This window comes from Podarcis erhardii (genome assembly GCF_964252035.2).
Source record: "Podarcis erhardii genome assembly, chromosome: 2".
NCBI classification, from domain to species: domain Eukaryota; kingdom Metazoa; phylum Chordata; class Lepidosauria; order Squamata; family Lacertidae; genus Podarcis; species Podarcis erhardii.
In genome coordinates this window covers 35,834,051-35,855,314 of record NC_138498.1, presented here as the reverse complement: position 1 = coordinate 35,855,314, position 21,264 = coordinate 35,834,051, and the positions used below count along the sequence as shown (strand labels likewise).

Sequence of the window (21,264 nt, the reverse complement as noted above, 5' to 3'; positions counted from 1 at the left end):
GCGGGGTTCAAACCCATAACTCTGAGATTAAGAGTCTGATGCTCTACCAACAGAGCTATTCCAGCATAGAATATGTATTCAGTAATTTTGAAGACAAATTGTTTGGCATTCCAAAGTAAGGTTACTTTTTTTGACTCTATGCATGGTCTAAAACAGGGTGTTGAAGCACCCGATGGCACTCAACAATATTTGATGCCCCCACTCATGCTGCTTTCCCAAAGCTGGGTAAGTGAGGTGCTGGGGTTTGGGAAGATAGCTTGAGGGTTGGCGGGGTGTCAAAATTTGGCCTCACTCCCATCCCACCCCGTGCGACAAGGCAGGGGGTGGCTCATGTGTTCCATGGCAGAGTATTCTTGTGGGTCACGTGGTATGAGAATTTGGACGTCCCTGGTCTAAAAATTTGAAATAATTGTGTGTTGGTTGAAACAAAATATCTCTAAACTATTTAAGACAAGTAGTTTATAATACAATCCTTGAGTTCAGTTCTTACAGTTTTCGGTGGTGGCTGCCTGAATTCATATGAGAGTGCTGGATGATAATAGCTACTGTTTTCCCTTTCTACTGTTGCTTCAAGGTCGCTCCTCCCAACCTTGAGATATTCTAGCTGTTTAGGGTTCATGTGCTGATATTACAATGCTAAGTAGCCAATCAGATTTGGTTAGGTCAGGCATAGGCAAACTCAGCCCTCCAGATGTTTTGGGACTACAATTCCCATTATCCCTGACCACTGGTCCTGTTAGCTAGGGATGGTGGGAGTTGTAGTCCCAAAACATCTGGAGGGCCGAGTTTGCCTGTGCCTGGGTGGGCTAGGTGCTAAACTCTCTAGTGACAGATGAATCTCATTTAGAGAGAGCAATGTGTTCTATACTGGTCATCCTTTCCATTCAAGAATTACTAACAAGCAAAGTGATTTTTCAACCCTTTTGAGGCAGCCTGAAACATCTCTAAAAGAAAGAGGATCATCAATTTTAATGAAATGGGCATTATTCCTTCACCCTTTGGCTCAGCTCTATCAGCCAGCTGCCTTTGGAAGATTATGGAAATAAAATAAGAATTGGGGGAAGGGATTCATGTGGATGCATTTAAAAAATACAGCTCATTTAGTCTCATTTAGTTTCACTATTGATTAGGTTATCTATACTTATACTGGTTGCAAAAGAAGAAAGATAAATGTACAATTTCAAGGAAAACTGAACATTCTTTGAATTTTCAAATTCTTACATGTCAGCTATTTCTCAAACAATTTTTTGTCACTTCCTTTGCTAGAAGTAGTTAGTTGTGAATCAGACCTGCTCAGGCACATGCTTCTTTAATGCTGATTTCATTTGGTATCAGGCCTCGTGTGGAAGCTGGTCGTGTGCCAAATTTCCTCTGTAGCATGTTGTACATGTGAAACAGGGGTGTCAAGAAGCAACAATACTTCCCCCTTCTTGGTCCCACTTCAGCATTCCTCAGATTCCACAGACAAGGCTGCTCTTGCTGTTTTATATGGGGCCAGATTTATTCCTTGGAGTTGAGCAGCAGCCAAAGATGGCAGCAAACAACAGGAGTGCAATGATAACCATGACGAATGAAGCTATTACTACAAGTCCCCCAAGAGCCCAGTCATCTGACAGAATCCGAGTTTTCAGATGTTTTAGAATGTCTTGAGAAGCAGTTTGTATTGAAGTGGACATCATTGCCAGGCCCTGGAGAATTAAAACAATATGTGCATTTAATACATAGACCACTGGAATAGGAGCAGCATCACTAGGACAGTGTCAACTTCTATTGGGAGCAGAGGTGCCTGGTCCCCTTAGCTACTCTTTTTAAAAGGCTTCAGGGGCCTTGTTTGGCCAAATTTCCATGAGTCAGGGTTGGTGGGTTTTATTAAGGGCTCCCCTGTCTTTGAATATGCTTACCAGAGGTTAAGGTGTCTAGGAAAAGAAAAAGACCTTTGCCTGGCACAGAGAGGTTCAAGTTTCAACATGTTGTTTATTGTTGCTATTGTCTTCTGAGAGATACAGAAACACCCCCTCTATTCTTTACCTTGTAGAAACATAATTGACTTTTACATCAATTCACAGATACAGGAATTAGTTACCATAAATATATATAGAATTATGATGCTTTCTGCAAGGTTATTTTCAATTGTTTGCTCATTCTGCACCTTGCTGCATTTGCAGCTGCTCCTGCTGATTCTGCTGCTGTTAACAGCTGGGTGCCGTTACTGGGAATCCTTAGCTTCCATTGCATTCTGTACATAAAAAGATGCTGAAACGGAAAAGGCACTGACATAGGATTGGACTAGATGACCTTCAGGTTCCCTTCCAGCCCTACAATTCTATGATTCTAGCTAAAGTGTCGTTCCATTTAAGTGGAGGGGGTTTACTTTAATACGGATGTGTATGCCGAGAAATCCTAGGCGTCTGCTCAAATAACATTTTCAAAAATTTGAATCTTAAGTCACCAGAAATAGAAGTGAATTCAGGGCTTGCTTTCCACATTAAGTGTGTTCAGACTTGTTATCTGTAAACAGATCTGCAGAACTTGCTGCCCCACTCTATAATGTAGCAGGCACTCGAATAAATGTTGAAATGAAGTAAAGAAATTAATAGAGGATAGAAGCAACAGGGAGCAGCATTCCACTCCTTCTTTGAGTTCCTGCTACTTTTACCCTATCATATCCAGAAATGGTTTCTACTGAAGGCAGACTGGATGGACTTTTCTCCCTGCCTCACTTGGCTGTCAATATTGTTAATTTCTTGTGACCAAATGGTGGTACTAAACAGAATTGCCCTTAAGTTCCTTGCAAATTTCTATACAGTACCTTTCTTTTTGGAGCTCACCATGAAATTTCACATATTAGCACAGGCAAACTCAGCCCTCCAGATGTTTTGAGACTACAATTCCCATCATCCCTGACCACTGGTCATGTTAGCTAGGGATGATGGGAGTTGTAGTCCCAGAACATCTGGAGGGCCGAGTTTGCCTATGCCTGTATTACCATTTCAGTTGATGACATACATCCATTCAAAAAGACTTGCATCCTGCAAAGTGCCAAATGCTTCATATGTTACGGGTTTTTGTTTGTTTGTTTGTTCTTAGAGATTCCAATAGAAAGTCCCAAAGCAACTGTGGCTGAAATAAATATCTCACCCACTTAAAAGCCTCTTAGAATTGTAGAGGACTGATCTCTCCAATCACCTTTCAGATTGGAGTGCTTACAGGCCTATTGTTGTGACATCTAAATGCAGTCTGACATCTCTTTGGAAGCAGCTTGTACTTTTAATTCCCCTGCTACGTTCTGTTCTCATTGAAAAGGGCATGTGGATTATTCCCTCGCTTCACATTTGCTGCTGTGCAGAAAGATTGGAGTAATTGGAGAGCAGAAAGAATGAAACATCAGCTAAATTTCACCGCATTTGTATCATTGCTTTCTGGGTTTTTGTTGTTTTCTCTCTTTTTGCCTACATGCTGCATGAAACGAGGGATTAAGGGGGGATGTAACATTTCTCCCACACAAAGCCATGCTCAGTTTGAATCTCTCAGGCACGCTCCAGTTGTCTGCACCACAGCAAAAATATTTGGATAATGCTTCCTTGTTGGAATAAAAACAGTTTGCTTTAGCAAGGTCATATATGTGTACAGCCAGATTAATAAAAGTAGAAACAGCAATGGGCTTTGTGCAAATTTCATCTGTAATCTGGAGGACCCTTATAGTGACCCTTAAACCGTTTCCCATAAAAGGACGGAAGTAATTGTGGCACAAGAATAACTTAATTAATAATTGTGGCAGTCTGTTCAGAGTGAACAGATCACTACAGATGATTCTAGTAAATTTTTGAAAAGTAGGAATAGAGAAGAACTCTCTGCTCACCTTAAGCTGTATGTAGTCGCCTTTTTAGAACCTGTTGGCTGGGAAGACCTCCTTAATTGCGCAAAGAGAAAGTGTGTAATGTCTAATATCTGTTTGTACTTTAGCAAATTATTAACACAGCCAGGAGAGGGTGAGGCTTATCTGAAAGCCTGAATTATACAATCAGGCTTCATTTTATCCATGTTGCACTATTATTGATTGAACCACCTCCAGAGCTCAGTAATATTTGCTTAGTTGGAGAAGGCACATGGGAGAACATGCAGGCTAAAACTGTTTCTTCTTTCTGGTCTTTGACCATACTTCACTAATTTTACTGGGCAGGATCCTTACTGGCGGGAACCCCCAGAACATTTTCAGGGGCTCGTGGGGGGAGGAAAGTCAGGAAAATCTTGTTCCTCAAGTGGAACTTGTTTCATGCATGCATTCTCTACTTAGTGCTATGTTGAATCCCACCTGCTGTGTGTTACAAAGGTTCCACAACTGAGCTTGATCCAGCAATTGTGTGGAAGCAGGTAGATCTGTCACAAAAGACTGGCAGGAGCAACATAGGGAATTAATTGCCTTCTGCAGGTTTGTAATGATTAAATGTTTACCCTTTCAAAAATGAAGGTATGCATTAAAGTTCATTATTTAGGCTGGGATCTCATACTTGTTTACCTGTGGGTAACTCCAATTGAACTTAACGAGTAGTTGTGAATAAGAGTACTGTATTTTTCGCTCTATAGGACGCACCGGACCATAGGAGGGGGAGAAGAGGATTTCCCCCGCCCCTTGTTCTCCCCCTCTAAAACAAGGTGCATTCAAGGTGCATTCACCCAAAGCCTCCGGAGTGCAGCGGGAGTTACTGCTGTGCTCTGGAGGCTTCAGGCGGCTACCTTGGAAGCCTGGAGAGCGAGAGGGGTTGGTGCGCACTGATCCCTCTTGCTCTCCAGGCTTCAGTGAAGACAACCCGAAGCCTCTGGAGAGTGGCAGGAGTTCCTGCTGGGCTCCGGAGGCTTCAGGTTCCTTTCGACCTGCTCTTGGGGGCTGGCAGGGGGAAGCGCTGCTTTCCCCCACCGCCAGCCCAAAAGAGCAGGTCAGGGAACAGTGCAAAGGCTGTGTGCAGCCTTGCCGCTGCCCCCTGAGCTTGTGGGGCTGGCGGTGGGGGGAAGCGCGTTCCTTTCATTGACCCAAAGCCTTTGGAGTGCAGCATGAGTTCCCGCTGCACTCCAAAGGCTTGAGGCTTCGGGGACAGCGTTTGTAGCCTCCGCAGGGCAGCGGGGTGAAGGCACCCCGCTGCCCTGTGGAGGCTTTGCGCAGCTAACCCCAAGCTAGAACAGCGAGACAGAGCGCTGTGCAGTACTCCGTCTCCCTGTTCTGGCTTTGGGCTTAGCCGCGCAGCCTGCATTCGCGCTATAGGACGCACACACATTTCCCCTTAATTTTTTGCAGGGGGAAAAGTGCGTCCTATAGAGTGAAAAATACGGTACATTGTAAGACTTGCAGAATTCTGTCAGATCCTTCACATAATTCTTTGTTCGCTTCTGGTGGTGCACGGTCATGGTCTTGATGACTTGGGCTAATCTGATCTTTTGAATAGGGGCTTTGCTATAGATGACATATCTTTTAGGAATGACACCTGTGCAGTTCATTGCATTGTGGCAATAATCCTCCCCCTTTTGCACGTGGTTGGTTCCATTCCTTTTGCCTTGTACACATGTAACTCTTTTGAAGTTCATTGGAGTGTAAACCAAATGTCCACAAGGTTTGCCTTTGTGGAAATGGATTTCCTTTCAGTTGCAAACTGTAGCTGGGCAGCTCATTCCTGGCTGTGCTTTAGCTTGCCCAGCTGCTGCACACATTTCCTGCAATAAACCAGCCCTTGCTGTATCTTATTAGCTCTGTGTACAAGCACACTTTAAACTACAGAGACTAATGAATGGATCGAAGAATTTAACCTTTTTTATTATGTTCTTTCCACAAATAACTCTAAAGTAATACTCTAAAATGTCCCTCTTTTTGTAAACTCTCTCAGTACAATTGCCTTAAATAAGATGTATTAATGCCACAAATATAAACTATTTATATCACATATATTTAAGAGAATGCATATAACTATAAACCCCAAGCATATAAACGATATGTTGTTCCCCTTTCACCATACTAAAGAACTGCCTTGTAACATGGAAACAAGGCAGGCTTTTTGAATGAGAAAGAAAACACTCAAATATGTAATACATATTTTGAAAGAGGAAAATATTCACTTTAAGGCAGGCAAGCAAAACGACATAGTGTTTTGGTAGCTCGGCATCCTTTTGTTTTCATCCTTTCACAGAAGATGGCTCGTTGTCTGTTTGCTCTCTTTGGCAGTTTTCTGTCCTTAATGGAGGCAGTGAGGGATGGGGGGGGGGGAGTTGTTACTGGTGCTCTTCTTCACAGTCTCTGAAATCATATGCCAACTGCAATGTTGCATCACCTTGATCAGACATCACATGCTCTTGTATTATTGACACAACAGTGAACCAAAAACTAACCCCTGTTTGTTGTGATTGGTTTTTAAAAGATTCAGAGACTGTGAAGAAGAGCATCAGTACCAACTCCCCCCCCCCCATCCTTCACTGCCTCTATTAAGGAAGGAAAACTGCCAAAGAGAGCAAACAGACAACGAGCCATCTTCTGTGAAAGGATGAAATTGTATGTATTGTTGTGCTTGTGTTCTTGGCTGCAGACACTTGGACATCGAGGAGGAAACACTGCTTATGTTGTCGTTTGTTCTGCTGAGCCATTGCACGTGGCTCGAAGTTCAGTGGAAACTGCTTGTATTCAACATCTTCCTGGAACACCACCAGGTGGAAAAGTATAAACAGTCTTAATCCTGGCTAACTTGCTTGTGGCATTTTTGCACACTTTTATGGATTAACTCACTGGCCAGCCATGTTGCAGTTATCTTCGTCTTGATAGTAAACTGTTTGCAAAGGGGTAGAGAGAGAAATACTGAACTCCATCACTTCATCAGTGCCCTACAGTGACCATGGCATAAAACCCTAGGCAGGGCGAGGTCTCTTTCTCGCTGCTCTTCCTTCGTGCTCTCATCCACTATCTTGTAGAAGAGTATTGTGGTGCCAGCTGGTAGCAGTCTGCACACATTCCTCAGTACCTCCACACCCTTTTCTTAATGCATTCTCATACACAGTCTGCCGGCCGAACTTGGATCCTCCTAGGCTTGTGAACAGGTGTTCCATTACAGCAGCGGGCACAGCAAACACTGCAAGCTATGATCATCATCGAAAGTACCGTAACTGAAAGGCAGAGAGAGAGAGAGAGAGAGAATATTAGCTTCTGGAATTGCTAGCCAGGAGGTAGAACAACCCAACCTGCTAATACAATGAATAGGCTCACCAGAAAGGGACAGTTGTGGCTTTTACATTTGTCTTGTGTCCTCTGGAATTACTAGAGGGTGCAAGAGTTGCTAATAACAAGAGCTCTAGAACAAGCCCAAACTATGCTCGTTGTTTTTAATTGTTTTGCTTTTGGCACCTACAAAAAAAAAAGTAACCTTCGCTTTTCTGCTCTCCCAGCTGCGCCCAGGCCTGGAGTGGAGAGTAGGCAGTCATGATCACTGTCAAGGTAATGGGTTCCTAGAAAATACAGGCAGGGGGCGGGAGTGAAAGGAAGAAGCAGCTGGTTCCCTGAGGCCTGGGAAGTGGAATGGATAAAGGACATAAACAATACTTGGGCTGTAGTGGAGACTGGGAAAGGAAATTCTTCTGATGGGCTGGGGAAGGATTTTGCATGGCTTTCAAACTTACGAACATTAACCCACTCTGCTGAACAATGACTATTACTACTAATGGCTTTTGTCTATATGGCGAAAGAGCACAAAGTGTGGGGTTGTGTTCCCTGTTCCTTTTACATCATGCCAACGCTAGAGTGGCACTGAGTGCTGGAACTGGGAATCTCAGAATTCAAGACATACACCTCTCTCACGAACTTGTTGTGAGGCCTTGTACAAGCCACTGTTTAGCACATCAGGGAGACAGAAATAATACTGACAGTTCCCAAAGGATGGTGTGAGCTGCACAATGATTATAAACCCCATTGCAAATCAAACAGTATATGAGTGGTAGTAGCTGTTCTTAAAGGTACAGCTGATTTCTAATGTAAAGAGTACCAGCAGGTAAAGGGCAAAGGAAATAATCTTCAACATGTTTAGTCAAAAAGCTTTAGTTCAGGCTAGCCCAGAGTTCTAGGGGAAAGAAGGCTAGGCTCATCTGGCAATTTCCCAATTCCAACAAGGGGAGGATTTGTTGCAGTACACAAGCAGGCTTTTCTTCTTTCGAATTCAACAGAAGAAAACATGATACAGTTGCTTTTATATCTACCAGCTTTCTTCGGTATCTGTGGTTGTTAATTACCCCGTCACTTGTTTCAGGAACTGCTCCATGCCACCTGGTGTATGTTTGGACACATGCATGTTAATCACTTGGTGACTGTTTCATATTTGAACATCTGTCACAGACAGAGCTTCTCTACCGCTTTGGATATGCTGCTTTGCAATGGATATGCACACTTCATACATTCATCTAAGAATGCAAGTGATGAGAAGTTATGTGTGAATTGGGCCTTGTTCTCTCTATGCTGGGAGATTCCGCTGTTAGCTCTAAACTGTACATGCTACCTCCTGCATAATCTTGTAGTACGGTATCCCAAAGCAACACTACCATTTGACCCAGAGTTAACTATTTCTGTAAATGTTGGCTCCCATGCCATTCATATGATAAAGTTCAGATTGAAACTTTAAATTCTATAGAACCTAGAGGCTGGCTGCCAGTCCCGATTCTGCCACACAAATATTCACATATATAAACAGCATTTATATTGTATGGTGAAACTTAGCAGCGTAGATCTGCACTGATTTCTTACAAACGTTTACTTCAAGCCTGTCCTGAACATCACAATTGCTGAGGAGTCAGAAACCATGTAGATTAAAGAAAAGCTCAAAAAAAATAATACATTATTCATAGCTCCTGAATGACAAAATAGACCCATCTGATGAGCCCAGAAAGTTGCAAGCATGATTTATACTTACCAATGAACAAGATGATGATGAAAAAGAACACAATCTCCAAAGGTTCAGCCTTGGGTAGTCCCTCGAGCTTGAGCCATAGCTTGCTACCAAGAGCATAGAGTTCATTCTGAAATTCCTTGAAAGACATCCTGCTTGGGTTAACTCAGGTTTTGTAAGACTGGGGGACAGGACGGGGGGGGGGGCAGAGAACAAAAGAGAGAATTTGTCAGAGTTTCTACTGTTAACTTTCATAAACTGAACACCAAGAAGGAACTGCCTTTTCTGTGGCGCTAACTAAATTGAGATCACCAGCAAAACAAGTTTAGCAGGGCTCTGCCCTTGATTTTCTAGTCATGTGCACGGCAGTTCAGAAGGAGGCTTATTAGACACATCCAAACAGAATGTACATTCAAGCCAATCAGAAATTGATTTCCCTAATTCTGACTCTCATTATTTCAGAGGTTACAGCAATAATCTTGCTCTTCTTCCTGAAGAATTTCTTCCTCCACAGAAATATTTGCCCATGTCAGGTATTTATTTAAAAATATGTATATCCCATCTTTCCACAGGGCAGACTACAAGTGTGTGTGTGTGTGTGTGTGTGTGTGTGTGTGTGAATAAATAAATAAATAAATAAATAAATAAATAAATAAGCCTTCTGCACAGACTTATCCATAACTATTTTGTCCATAATAATTATCAAAGTTTATAGTGAAGTTTTTCTTGATCTTCCATCAAAGAAGAAACGGCTTACGTCTCTACTCTTTTCACCTTCAGAAGAAAGTGCCTGGGTTCCACATGAAGTACGTAATGCTGTAGCATTCCATATTCTCAGTTCTATTCCACTGAGAATCATTTTCTTTCGTTCTAGAGCTGCTTTGACACCGGCTGCTTTGTCATGTGTTCTAAAAGGTCTAACACAGGGGTCAGAAAACTTTTTCAGTAGGGCCCTCAGACCTTTTGGGGGGGCCGGACTATATTGGGGGGGGGATGAATTCCTATGCCCCACAAATAACCCAGGGATACTTTTTAAATAAAAGCACACAATTCTACTCATGTAAAAACACGCTGATTCCCGGACCGTCTGCGGGCAGAATTTAGAAGGCAATTGGGCCGTATCTGGCCCCCGGGCCTTAGTTTGCCTACCCATGGTCTAACATCTAAGAATGATAATACAGTAAATTTCCCCAATTTAAACATAACTCTGGCATACTCTGTGCATTATTTTCACAGTGTGCCTTAATCTAGAGTTTATTCCTGGAGGAGTTTTGAACACTGCAGCTATTAAATAAGAATGTGTATTTAATTTGGTGTGAACAGTCCCCTTTCTATTTCGTAGCCTATCATGCGCGTAAACAAAGCATTAAGAAATAAAAAAAAGTTAAATGTCGATTTTTGGGTTTCCAACCCTCATGTTAACAGTGTGCAGAAATACATGGTCTTTTCTCTTCTTGGTTGAAGCAGCTAATTAACTTGTCTGTTTAAAACTTTGAGAGCTTCTGGGCCTTACTGTCAGCAGCCATATAACATACATCCAGGGTTTGGGCTTTGAAACCTCATTGCAGTGCTGTTGTAAGAGCTAGGCCTTCAGGGTTTGGTGTGAAGCTGAACCTTCCATGGGTGTGCCAGTGCCTGGCTTAGGAAAGATATTTGGCCCATGAAAGGGAGTTTAAATCTTGGGAGTTGTTTTAGTTATGGCTTGCTTGCATGACTGCAGGTAAATGATGTCTTATCTCAAAATACAAGAATTATTGTGGTTTTATATAGTGCGGACATGATCCGTTCCGGGATGCCGTTCACACCCCGAAAAGTCTGCAACTAGAGCGGTGCATCTGCACAAGCACGGAGCGCGATAGAATGCTTTTGCGCATGCGCTTGCGGCCAAACCTGGAAGTATACATTTCCGGGTTTGCTGCGTTCGCAACCCGAAAAGCCGCAGCGTGAAGCAAACGCAACAAGAGGTATGACTGTAGTTGGAAATAGATATTTGTACTAAAAGCTCAAGAATCCTTTCATTTAACAACTTTACCTTCACGTGACTTTCTGATCTCCCCTTCTGCAAGTGAAGGAAAACAACGTGACTAAAGCTGTAGGACAATATAGCTATTAAAGAGCTTGAAAAGGCAATGCAACACAGCAGGGTAGCCACTGATATTCAGCTGCCTGTTTTATCTTACCATTCTGTACATCATGGCATTAGATAAGCTCTGCTGGCTGTCTTGCTGCTGTTTAAGATTAAAGTAGTGGCCAGAAAACATTCATGTTGGTTTTCTGCTTTTTAATGTGGATTTGTTATGCAACGCCTATTGAATATTGTGAAAGTTGCCACTATCGGGGCACTAATTCAACACACCATTTTGTACATACTGACTGAGGATGGCCTTGTGCTTGAAGTACATAATTATTCTAACAGCCGTGAATTCTGCATGTTCTGCATGAACTTTACCTTTGGGTGGTTCTAGAAACATGTCTCAATCCTATAGGGCCTTCATTTTCATGTGTCTTCCTAAGCAGAAGTAATGGGAGGTGTTGCTAAGCATTCATAAAGCAGGTTGCATAAAGATTGACTAAATGAACAGTTTCACCTGTAAAAATCCCATCATTTAATACAGCAGCAGCTAACCCAAATATAAAAGTAGCATTGCCAAAAAAGTGTAAAGGACAAATGGACACAAAATCCTTTTGGCATCACAGTTCTGTTTACATTTTCTTTTCTTTTCTTCCTTTTAAAAAAATATTGTTTAAAGAGACAAATAGGGGTGCCACTTGGAGACCCACAGAAAACCTCTGCATGCTGGCATCGCAGTGGTGGAACCATAGGAGTAGTATAAGTAAATATTGGCTGTCTTGGGAGCTACAAAAAAATCTGTGCGTGGGGAGGGGGGTAAAGCTTGTGCATTATCTGCCTTGACTTAAGAGAATGCCTGTTCATCATATGAGTTCTCCAGTTTAGCTCCTGCCTTTTCCTTGTTCAGAATGGTCTTGCCCAGGCTGTTCCTCTGAATAATATCCTTCCCACCCAAATCCTATAGCACAAGGATGGGTACCTGTGGGCCTTCAGATATTGCTGGACTACAGCTCACATCATCCTTGCCTTTGCTAGCTGGAGCTGATAGGAGTTGGAGTCCAACAGCATCTGGAGGGCCAGATGTTCCCCATCCCTGCTATATAACACTTGAGCTCTTGTGAAAGCTTGTTACAGTTCAGAGCAGTGTCAGCATTTAGGTATAGCAGTGGATGCATACCTGCCTTTCCTGTATGCAGCTCTGTCAGCTGGTGATGAATTGCAGATGGCTAAATATAGGCATTCTCGGGTGTTAAATGCTTCATTAGACTGCTTCCATCTGAGTCCTGACTGCATAGCAGACACCTTCCTCTAAGGAAAAAGCTCTGCAGAAGGAAATTCTTATCACTTTCCCCAGGAGATATGTTCTGTGGCAGGAGACCACTGGCACTTGACAGCTGTTGAACTGCTTTGGATGGGCTGTCTTTGTGCCCATTAATAGTCAGGCTCATAGCTGCTCTGCCTCCATCTCCACACGGTCCTGCTTGAAGTAGTTTTGAGAGCCAGTCAATGGATTTTAAATTACATGTTCGAGATATTCAGTAACTGTTTCCCAACTTAATAAGAATATATGAGTTATCATGAAGACAGCAACAATCCTAACCTCCCAGTGGTCCCAGTGCTTCAGATTGCAGTTAACATCAGCTTATTGTGTCTGAACCTGACAAACTGGTTTGTTGGAAACACGCAAAGTTCAAACTGTGGTTTATGAAACTGGCTTGCTTTGACAAAGTGAACCAGAGGTTAGAGTTCAGACATCATGCTAAATTCTGGTTAATTGAAATCTGAAGTGAACATCTCTAATCTCAGAGCTGTACCCGTGGCGAGGCAGGAGCTCCCATTCATCAGCAGTGAGTCTGGGCTTATTCCCTTCACAATCAACCATTTTTGTGTGACATCTGAATATCATCATTTTTAGGCCCATAGGAAATCAATACCTAGTTGAGTCGATAGTTTCCTTTTTTGGTACGCCTATGGTAAGGAGTGAACAAAGCAGACTAGTTACATGCCAAATAAATTCAGTTTGTGGCACCAGACACATTAAATACTAACAAATTTATTATGGCAAAGCTTCTGTGGACCAGAGTCCATTTCATCAGATGAATAGATCATTTCATCTCACAAAGTCGACTCTGGTCTTTGAGAACTTATATCATAATATATATGTTTTTAGTCTTTAAGGTGCCTGGTGCCACAGGATTCTCTTGTTTTTGCTGCAACAGGCAAACACGGCCACTTCTCTGAAAATTAATAATTCAGCTTTGTGCTTTCAGGCTTGACAAATGAGACTAAATGGTATTTATGACTTGTGTCTGTCTCTTAGTGGAGGTTGAATACTGGAAGTAATTGTTGGTTTGACTGTTCTGTGCAAAACCAGACTTTCTTGCAGGCAAACAAGTATGTTGGAAACACACTAATGAGAATATTATGTTGCTGAACACTCTTTCTATCCTCAGACTGATGTACCAAGACTACCAACTAATATTCAGTCACTGTTCACAGTGTCTGTTAAAATACCACAGCTGTGATTCACTGGACAAAATGTTGATTCTGGCCCCAAGTGAACTGGATATAAATATTCACAGTTTACCCATGAAGCTGTGGAGAAGATCCCCAATCCATAAAATGTAAAGAATGTTGACCAAAGGCATTTGTGATATAGGAGATCTGTAAAGCGTTTCTTATTGCGCTTTTAACTACACCTTTTGATGGGACATGTTGAACATCCATCTGTAAACCATAATAGAGCTTCCAGATTTAGAATTGGAACACCAGTCTATCATTTCTCTGTACTTTGAGAAAATAGTTGGTTATTTGGCTTTCAAACCTCATCCACATGGCAGAGAGCCATGGTTTACCTTCAAATTAAGCAGATGTTTGCTCTGCAAGCATTGACGGTTGCAAGTTATTAAAGCTAGTGTGGCACTCTGTATATCTCTTTGAAGGTTTGTCTTTGGTTTTGTGACCTGGCATGTATGTGTCCTGTGAAATGGGACTCTGTTGAAAGGAATTAGCATTAATCGTTGCAGAGAAACAAACCTCTCAAACGATGATCATGGAGTGATCCAAGTTGGATAATTCCAGTAATTTCTTTTCCCCAAAGGCAGATGTTCCTTCCTCTAAACCACCAGTTTATTCCAACTTTATTTACAATAAAAATGATTAATATTTAGGTCTTACAGAGGCCTAACAGAAACAAAGGAAAATATTGTTTTTCACATGATGCTTGGGGAAGCAAGATGTTTTGGTACTATGTTTATATAGTCAGTTTTTGGAGGAAAAATTTCCAGTTGCATTCATGTGCAGATTGTCTCATTAGCTGCATGTTCTTCCAAATATGCCTCCATGGGGCCTCCAACAGCATTTTCAGGGTGCAATACAAAACTTGCTTTATCAAAGCCTCTGTGCACACTGGATATGTTTTTTAACAACTTGCATAAAGACACAGTGGTTCCCACGTGACCTGCCTTTCTAATATGACCTGTACCACCTCACCTACTTACTGAATTTGTCTGAGCAAGTTAGTATTACTTTATTTATTATTTCCCACTTTATCCCCCAATAGAAAAACTGATGGTGGCCAGCAAAATTGAGCCAGAAATGCAAGGCCAAACAAATAGGTTGAAACAGGCCATTTAATCGAACTTGCCTGCCAATAAGTGGTTTGTGAATAGCACAAAAATCCACCAGAACGGTGTGAGGAAACAAATAGAACCAAGTTAAAAACAAAATTTTGACTTGGAGCTGTGTGTTACAGTTTCTCCAGAATACCACACAGTCAGTGTTTCCTGATGTGAGTGGCTAGTACACAAATTTGCTGTATACTGTGTAGTCTCTGGCAAACGCTCTTGGGCAGTTGTGCTTTATGGAGACTGAGAGGCCTCTTTAGCGTATGACAGCTGGTAACACAAGCCAGGGCTCTGCCTTCTTATTCCTAGACATGTGTTTCAAATTGCATGTTTCCCCATAGCTGCAGCATAAGGCTCCTGCCAAACCCTTCAGCATTTTTTTTCTTTTTCCAGAAAACATTGGTCTGTTTTTCTCCTGTACTCCTCTGCTTGCTTTTTTGCCTTTTTATTTAACTTTTTCTTCCATCTTCAAATAACAGAAGCTGCCGATCTCTCAAAAAGGGGTAGAAGTTGTGTTATAAGAGGAACTTTGGAATTCAGGTTTCTGCCAGGAAGAAGGGTGGTGTGTTCAGTTATTGCAGCCTTCCATATAAATATTCTAATTTCTTTACACAACCAGTTTGTCAGAATATGCAAGCTTTTGCAAGTTAGCAAGATCCAAAGCGAATTTGCAGTTTTCCATGAAGGCACATTGCATGAAGTGGGGAGTGGTAGAAAGAAATCTATTTTATAAGCAAAATTGGCTCAGGGCCATTTCTGCTTTTCAGGAGTTTGCAGGCAAAAAACAATAGACTACTGGGTTACCAATCCAAAAATGGCTGCAGAACCATTATGGAAGTAATTAGGCTGAATTGGCTTTGTGTGCAAATAAAAAAAGGGAGGGGGGAGACTCCCTGAGTTTTCTCTTTGGTAACAAGTGAGGAAAGATATTTTGGTAGTAGAAAGCCTTGATAGGTGGCAATAAAACTGGCTTTCTCTCTGGTGTGTGCAAGTACATTGCCTAAATCCTGAATTTCTTGGTTGTGGCACCTAACTTTGTAGAGCTTCCTCTTAAGGGAGTATCCTTTTACAGCTGACCTTTTGGAGGTAAATGATGGGCTTTAGGCTTTTGGTTTTATCACTGTTGAAGCACTTATTAGGTTGGTATTCTTTTATGGGTGGGGGTGGGGGTGCATATGTGGGTGTGTGCACGCACACATACACACATAGTTAGGTAGACTTGAAAATTGCTTTAAAGCACCTCTCAAAAGTGGGCTTCAGATTTAATAGATCTAGTCCCTTGCCATAGCTGTGGATTACTTTTCATTGCAACATACCGTACTTTTCCATGTATAAGACTAGGTTTTTTTACTTTAAAATAAGGTTAAAAATCTGGGGGCATCTTATGCACAGATAGTTCATATGCCCACTTTATAGATTTGGGGGTCTCCGAAAGTAGGGGGCGTCTTATACATGGGATGTCTTATACACGGAAAAATACGGTATTCCTCAATGAAAGCTCAGTATGGCAAGTAAACTAAGAGTTAATCTTCAATGGGTGAGTGTGTACTTGCTAGAGACAGAGTAGCACAAGTTATTGGTCGGGTTCATGTGTCCTATTAACAAATGCTTTGGGGTTGTTGTTTTTAAATAAAACAACAACAACCAGGAACCTCTGTTTTGGAACAGGATCCCTCTCATCTTCTCACTATCCCTGCCTAAAGCTGCTTAGCAAGATCTCCTTGTTGAGCCTTTGTAATAAGTCAGTTAGTTGCAGCAAAAACAATGAAGAGTCTTATGTCACTTTGAAGAGTAACAAAAGCATTGTGCCGTATAAGCACACAGGGGCCAAGGCCCAATAGGTACCCATAAAGTCTATGTGAATATCCCTGAACAAAGAAAGCAAGAGCATGTCTCTTATTATAATTTTTATTACATTAAGTGAAGCCAGTTCGTGTGAGTGTGCCCCACTCCCAAATACAGGCTGCTGCTAGTGAACAGGTATAACAAGTTGAGTTCTGAAATGTAAAAAAAAAAAAAAATCAGGGAGGGACAACTGTTTTCTGTAGTAAGCTATCCGTTCCCAGGGCTTGCTCAGACCAAATGTCACAGTGTAAAATGTGCAGATTCCAGCTCAGCAGCTTCACACTGGAGTCTTCTTTTGAATCTACTTGGGTGGAGTTTGGTGACTTTAATGTATGTTACAGAATGTTCAAAGAGATTGAAAAGCTCCCCCACTGGTTTCCTAGTTTTGCAATACAGTGGTGCCTTGCAAGACGAAAATAATCCGTTCCGCGAGTCTCTTCGTCTAGCGGTTTTTTCGTCTTGTGAAGCATCCCTATTAGCGGCTTAGCGGATTAGCGCTATTAGCGGCTTAGCGGCTATTAGCGGCTTAGAAAAAGGGAAAAAACTTGCAAGACTCGCAAGACGTTTTCGTCTTGCGAAGCAAGCCCATAGGGAAATTCGTCTTGCGAAGCGCCTTGAAAAACGGAAAACCCTTTCGTCTAGCGGGTTTTTCGTCTTGCGAGGCATTCGTCTTGCGGGGCACCACTGTACTTAACATGTGGTTTGTTTCCATTAAGCCTCTTGCATAAAGACTGTCCTGCATAACTGATGTTAATATATTTTTCTTTAGAAGAGGTTCAGGTGAACAAGCTCTTGATGATATGGCTTGGTAGTGTTAGCAGCATAGAGAAAAGGCACAGAGTTGGCACCTGGTTTGTTCCTCATTTTCTGTCTCCATTAAATGGCTCATTTCTGCTTATAATAAACCAATTTCAATGAAAGCTTTAGTGCTCTACTCTGGCCAGCGTTTCCTAATGGTTAGAGCATGCTGTACTTGGAAGAACGTCATGTTCTGTTAAAATACTACTCTGAACCAAAATCAATGACTGCAGCACTGCTAGTAATTGGTTAAAAATAAAAATACATATGATCAACACAGAATTCTTTGATAACATACTCCATTAAAACCTGAGCCTTATTTCTGCAGCTGTTGCTTTCTAACTCTGCTGGAGAGCCAATTGCCAGCATACAAATGTTGAATGGTTCCTAATTGGCACAAAGTCCAGAATCTTGAGACAAACTCTTATTTGTGTGCAGCAGCAGCAGTAGAGCTCTGTTGCTCAAGGAAAGGCTTTAACTGTCTGGGGTAAATGTGCTACAAAACTGAGTGAATGTCACATAATTTGGCATCTTCAGTAGAATTCCTTCAGGATGTAGCTGACAGTCAGAAAATGCCAGGCCTGGTGTTGGGACGATGTTCGGTTCCTGGGAAGATAGCCTAAATCTTCCCATGGCTAATCTGCAATTTAGCTGTTGGAATTTTGTTTAAAGTGAACACACACATTCCAAACCAACTAGGATCGTACGCATTTAAAAATTGTATGGAATTAATTCTGCAACTGGCTGTCATATTTGCACAAGTTTTAAAAAAATTGCTAGAATTTTACTTTTCAGGTTGTTGTTTCTAGCTGTGTTTGTGCCCGATTCAGAGGGGAGCAGAATCCCAGTGAACATGGAAGAACTTAATCTGTTGACATTCTCCTTAATGCAGTGCAACTTCAGAAACTCTACTTACAAACCGTTCTGTCTCCCTGCCTCACGTTCTCCCACCCGACCCGTCCTCCTCACGCACTTTCCTCTGACATCCCACGTTGCAACGTTTACTATGAAATCTTGGCACAGGCTTAAGTTGAACAAACCAATTTTCCCGTACAAAGATGCTGTAGCGAGTAGGAGAAGAGGTAATAGTCAGCCTTACCCAAGTAGTGTTGCAGAACCAGCCGTCCCTTTGTCCTTCGTGTTTTTCTTTCTGTTGTCATTTCATGTCAGCTCTCCTCCCCCCCCACACACATTTTTTCACCCTCTCTGCTTCCTATCTCTTTCCTCCCTCAACTCCTCTTTTCCCTGCTGCTGACAGCCAGCTGCTCTGTGCCTGCGCTTTCTCTTTCACCCTCTCCCTCTTTTTTTTTGTTGTTGGTCGTCCTGGAGATGTGAAGTTTCATATTACATGGGCACTAAGGGGAGGATCACAGATGGAGACTTGCAGCTAGCGCAAACTCCCCAGTGCAGAGCTCCCGAAACCAACACTTGTTACAAGCTCATTGTGTAACTCTTGATTGTGCATAAAGTTTCTTCTCTATTTTTATTAGACCTCTTTCCACGCAGCCTGGGTGAGTGTTGAGGGAGCTCCCTTCCCTTTATCTGCCTGTATATTAAAGTGATTTGCTTTTCTGCAGGCTACTGAATTCTTTATTAGCTCCCAGTAAAAAATCTACAGCTATTCTGTAAAGAAGCCAATGATAAGGAATGAGAGAACTCGCAGCGGCTCTTGGACTTAAAATATGTGGAAACATTTGAACTCCTACGCTTTTCTCAGCGGGTCTCCTCAAAAAGACAAAATAACTTTGGATTTTTCAGTACGTCTTATTCCCATTAAAGTCAGTGTTCTAAATAGTCTTAAATTGAATTTGTGGACAGTGACTGTTAGTTGGCTTTTCTGTAAACAGGTTATATCTTATCACCTCAGGCTGCTTTAAGCAGGAGTGGGTATCTGATGGCCTCTGGGAACACCTAATTAAATAATCATAGAATCATATCATATAATCAAAGAGTTAGAAGGGACCCTGAGGATCATCTAGTCCAACCCTCTGCAATGCAGGAATATGCAGGTGTCCTGGACGGAGATCAAATATGCAACCGTGGCCTTATCAGCACCATACTCTAACCAACTGAGCTAACACATTTGTTCTGAATGAAGGTTAGGGTTAGGGAAGGAGGAGCTGGGCTAAGAGACATTGGGTTGCGCCCAACAAAGTTGTCCTGTTAGTGCAAGAACTTTTGCCTGTGCAAGAAGACTTCCTCACCCCCTCACCCCAAATCTGCTCCATGGGGTTTGGGAAAGAAACCCCAGAACAGATTGTACAGGGGGAGGAAGAGAAGAGAGAGTTGTGTTGTGCAGACGAAAGTCCTTGTGCTAAGGGAAGACTTCGCTGGATTACAACTCAATATGCCAGAAGTTACGTACAGCTTTGCTTGCCCCTGAAAGAACCAGGGGCAGGAAGACTCCATGGAAGCTGAGACAGCTGCTTGAAGGTGCTTGGGAGGGGATGAAATCCTGACATTCTCTCCAGAGTTTTCCTGGTCTGTTGACTGAGTTTCACTTAAGCACTTCCAAAGGGATTATGTTGGTTAAGCCCTATGTGCTTGTCTCTGCTGCAGGTGAAGGAAACCTGCATGTTGTCTCCATAAAGGAAATTTGGGAGTGTAATCTTCTGCTATTTTTCTGCAGGTGCAAAGTGCCTACCATCCCCTGCCTTCTTCTAGTTAAGAGATTGTTCTCCTTTATGTCATGAGCAAAAGCTCTGGATTTCCCAATATGCTAAGTCAGAACAATGGTGCAATCTAGCCAAGTGACCAGACAGTAATCCTGGCAGACCAGCATTTTCCTATCATCTCTGGCAGAGAACTTTTCATTAAGGAGTCTGTTTAAGATATACCCTTTGCCCTCAACACCAGTTAGAAACATTAAATATCCTTTGACTCGCCAGTAGGTTTTTTTGCCACTACAATATGGGTTTTTGGAGGAGCTGTTCTTCTGCAAGCAGTGTTGGGGGAATGGAAGAATGAGTATTCATTTTGTGTGTGTGTGTTCCTGTTAACTGAAACACACAAATTATCCTCCTAGCATGACGGAATTATATTTTGCCTTTCTCGTGTTCTGAAAAACAAAGGATTGACTTGCCAAAGACCCTTGGCATTTCCAGCTGGATAGAGTTAGCAAGATTTTGGAGGGGCATGGGGGGGGGGGAATTACACACCATAGCCTTTCAGAGGTTGTGAAAAGAGTGCTTTCTTTAGGCTCAAGAGTCGACGTGAGTCAGTGCCATTTTGCAAGGTTTATAAAGATAGCTTTGTCGCATCTCTCTCGCTTCCCCACTCTGTTTCTCCATGCAGCGGCTGACACTGGCTCAGCTCTCTCTCTACCTGAGCCGGGGTACCATCTCTTCCCGTTTTTAGCACAGTGAGTTCTTAGTTTTGCCTGGTGGTGTCTCAAAAGCTGCCAGTTCCAGGAAACTTCTGTTTGACACCTTTGCCAGGATGGTAGGAAACATTTCACATGCTGATTTTAAATACCACAAAAGTGCTTTGCTGGGATTCTAAACTTCACTGGGATTCAGTGTTGCTCCCACCCCCCACCCAAGCTCGTGTTCAAATGGGGGGGGGATGTTAGTTTTTAAACTGCTGGGAGCATTTGGACTTCCATTTAGTTGTAGCCTATTCAAAAACATACATACATGGGGTCATTTATAGCTTTGGAGCTTTTCCTTCAAATATGAAAAGAGAATGCAAATGGACCTTGGTGAATATGTTTTCCCATCAATATTGTGCATTTTCATTGTACAATGAAGATTCCAACAAGAGTGGAAAGCTTGGCCAATTGCTTTTCTTTATTAGTGATGTGTCTTCACTATGCTATAGATGAACTTTAGGATGTACATAAATGGGCACTATTGGAAGCTGTGGTGGCAAGAAGGAGCATTTTTAAGCAGTGCTTTGATGAGCTGGGCCCCAAATATTTTGGATTGTATCCAACCAAGTCATACTGTTCATGCAAGAACTTCTGCATGCACAACAGAACTTTCCTCTCTCCTCCATGTTTTGAGGGTTCTCCCAACCTCCA

General features: G+C 42.3%; 1 protein-coding gene and 1 long non-coding RNA gene across 2 annotated transcripts in view; one reads left to right on the top strand and one right to left on the bottom strand.

Moving 5' to 3' along the window:
- Nucleotides 1-21,264, top strand: part of RECQL5 (RecQ like helicase 5) — a 47,187-nt gene that overhangs the window by 9,368 nt on the left and 16,555 nt on the right.
- Nucleotides 1,179-4,559, bottom strand: LOC309335722. The gene is made up of 2 exons (XR_014153662.1): nucleotides 3,860-4,559; nucleotides 1,179-1,688 (listed from the first exon to the last, which is right to left on the bottom strand). It is a non-coding gene; the product is annotated as an uncharacterized lncRNA (long non-coding RNA).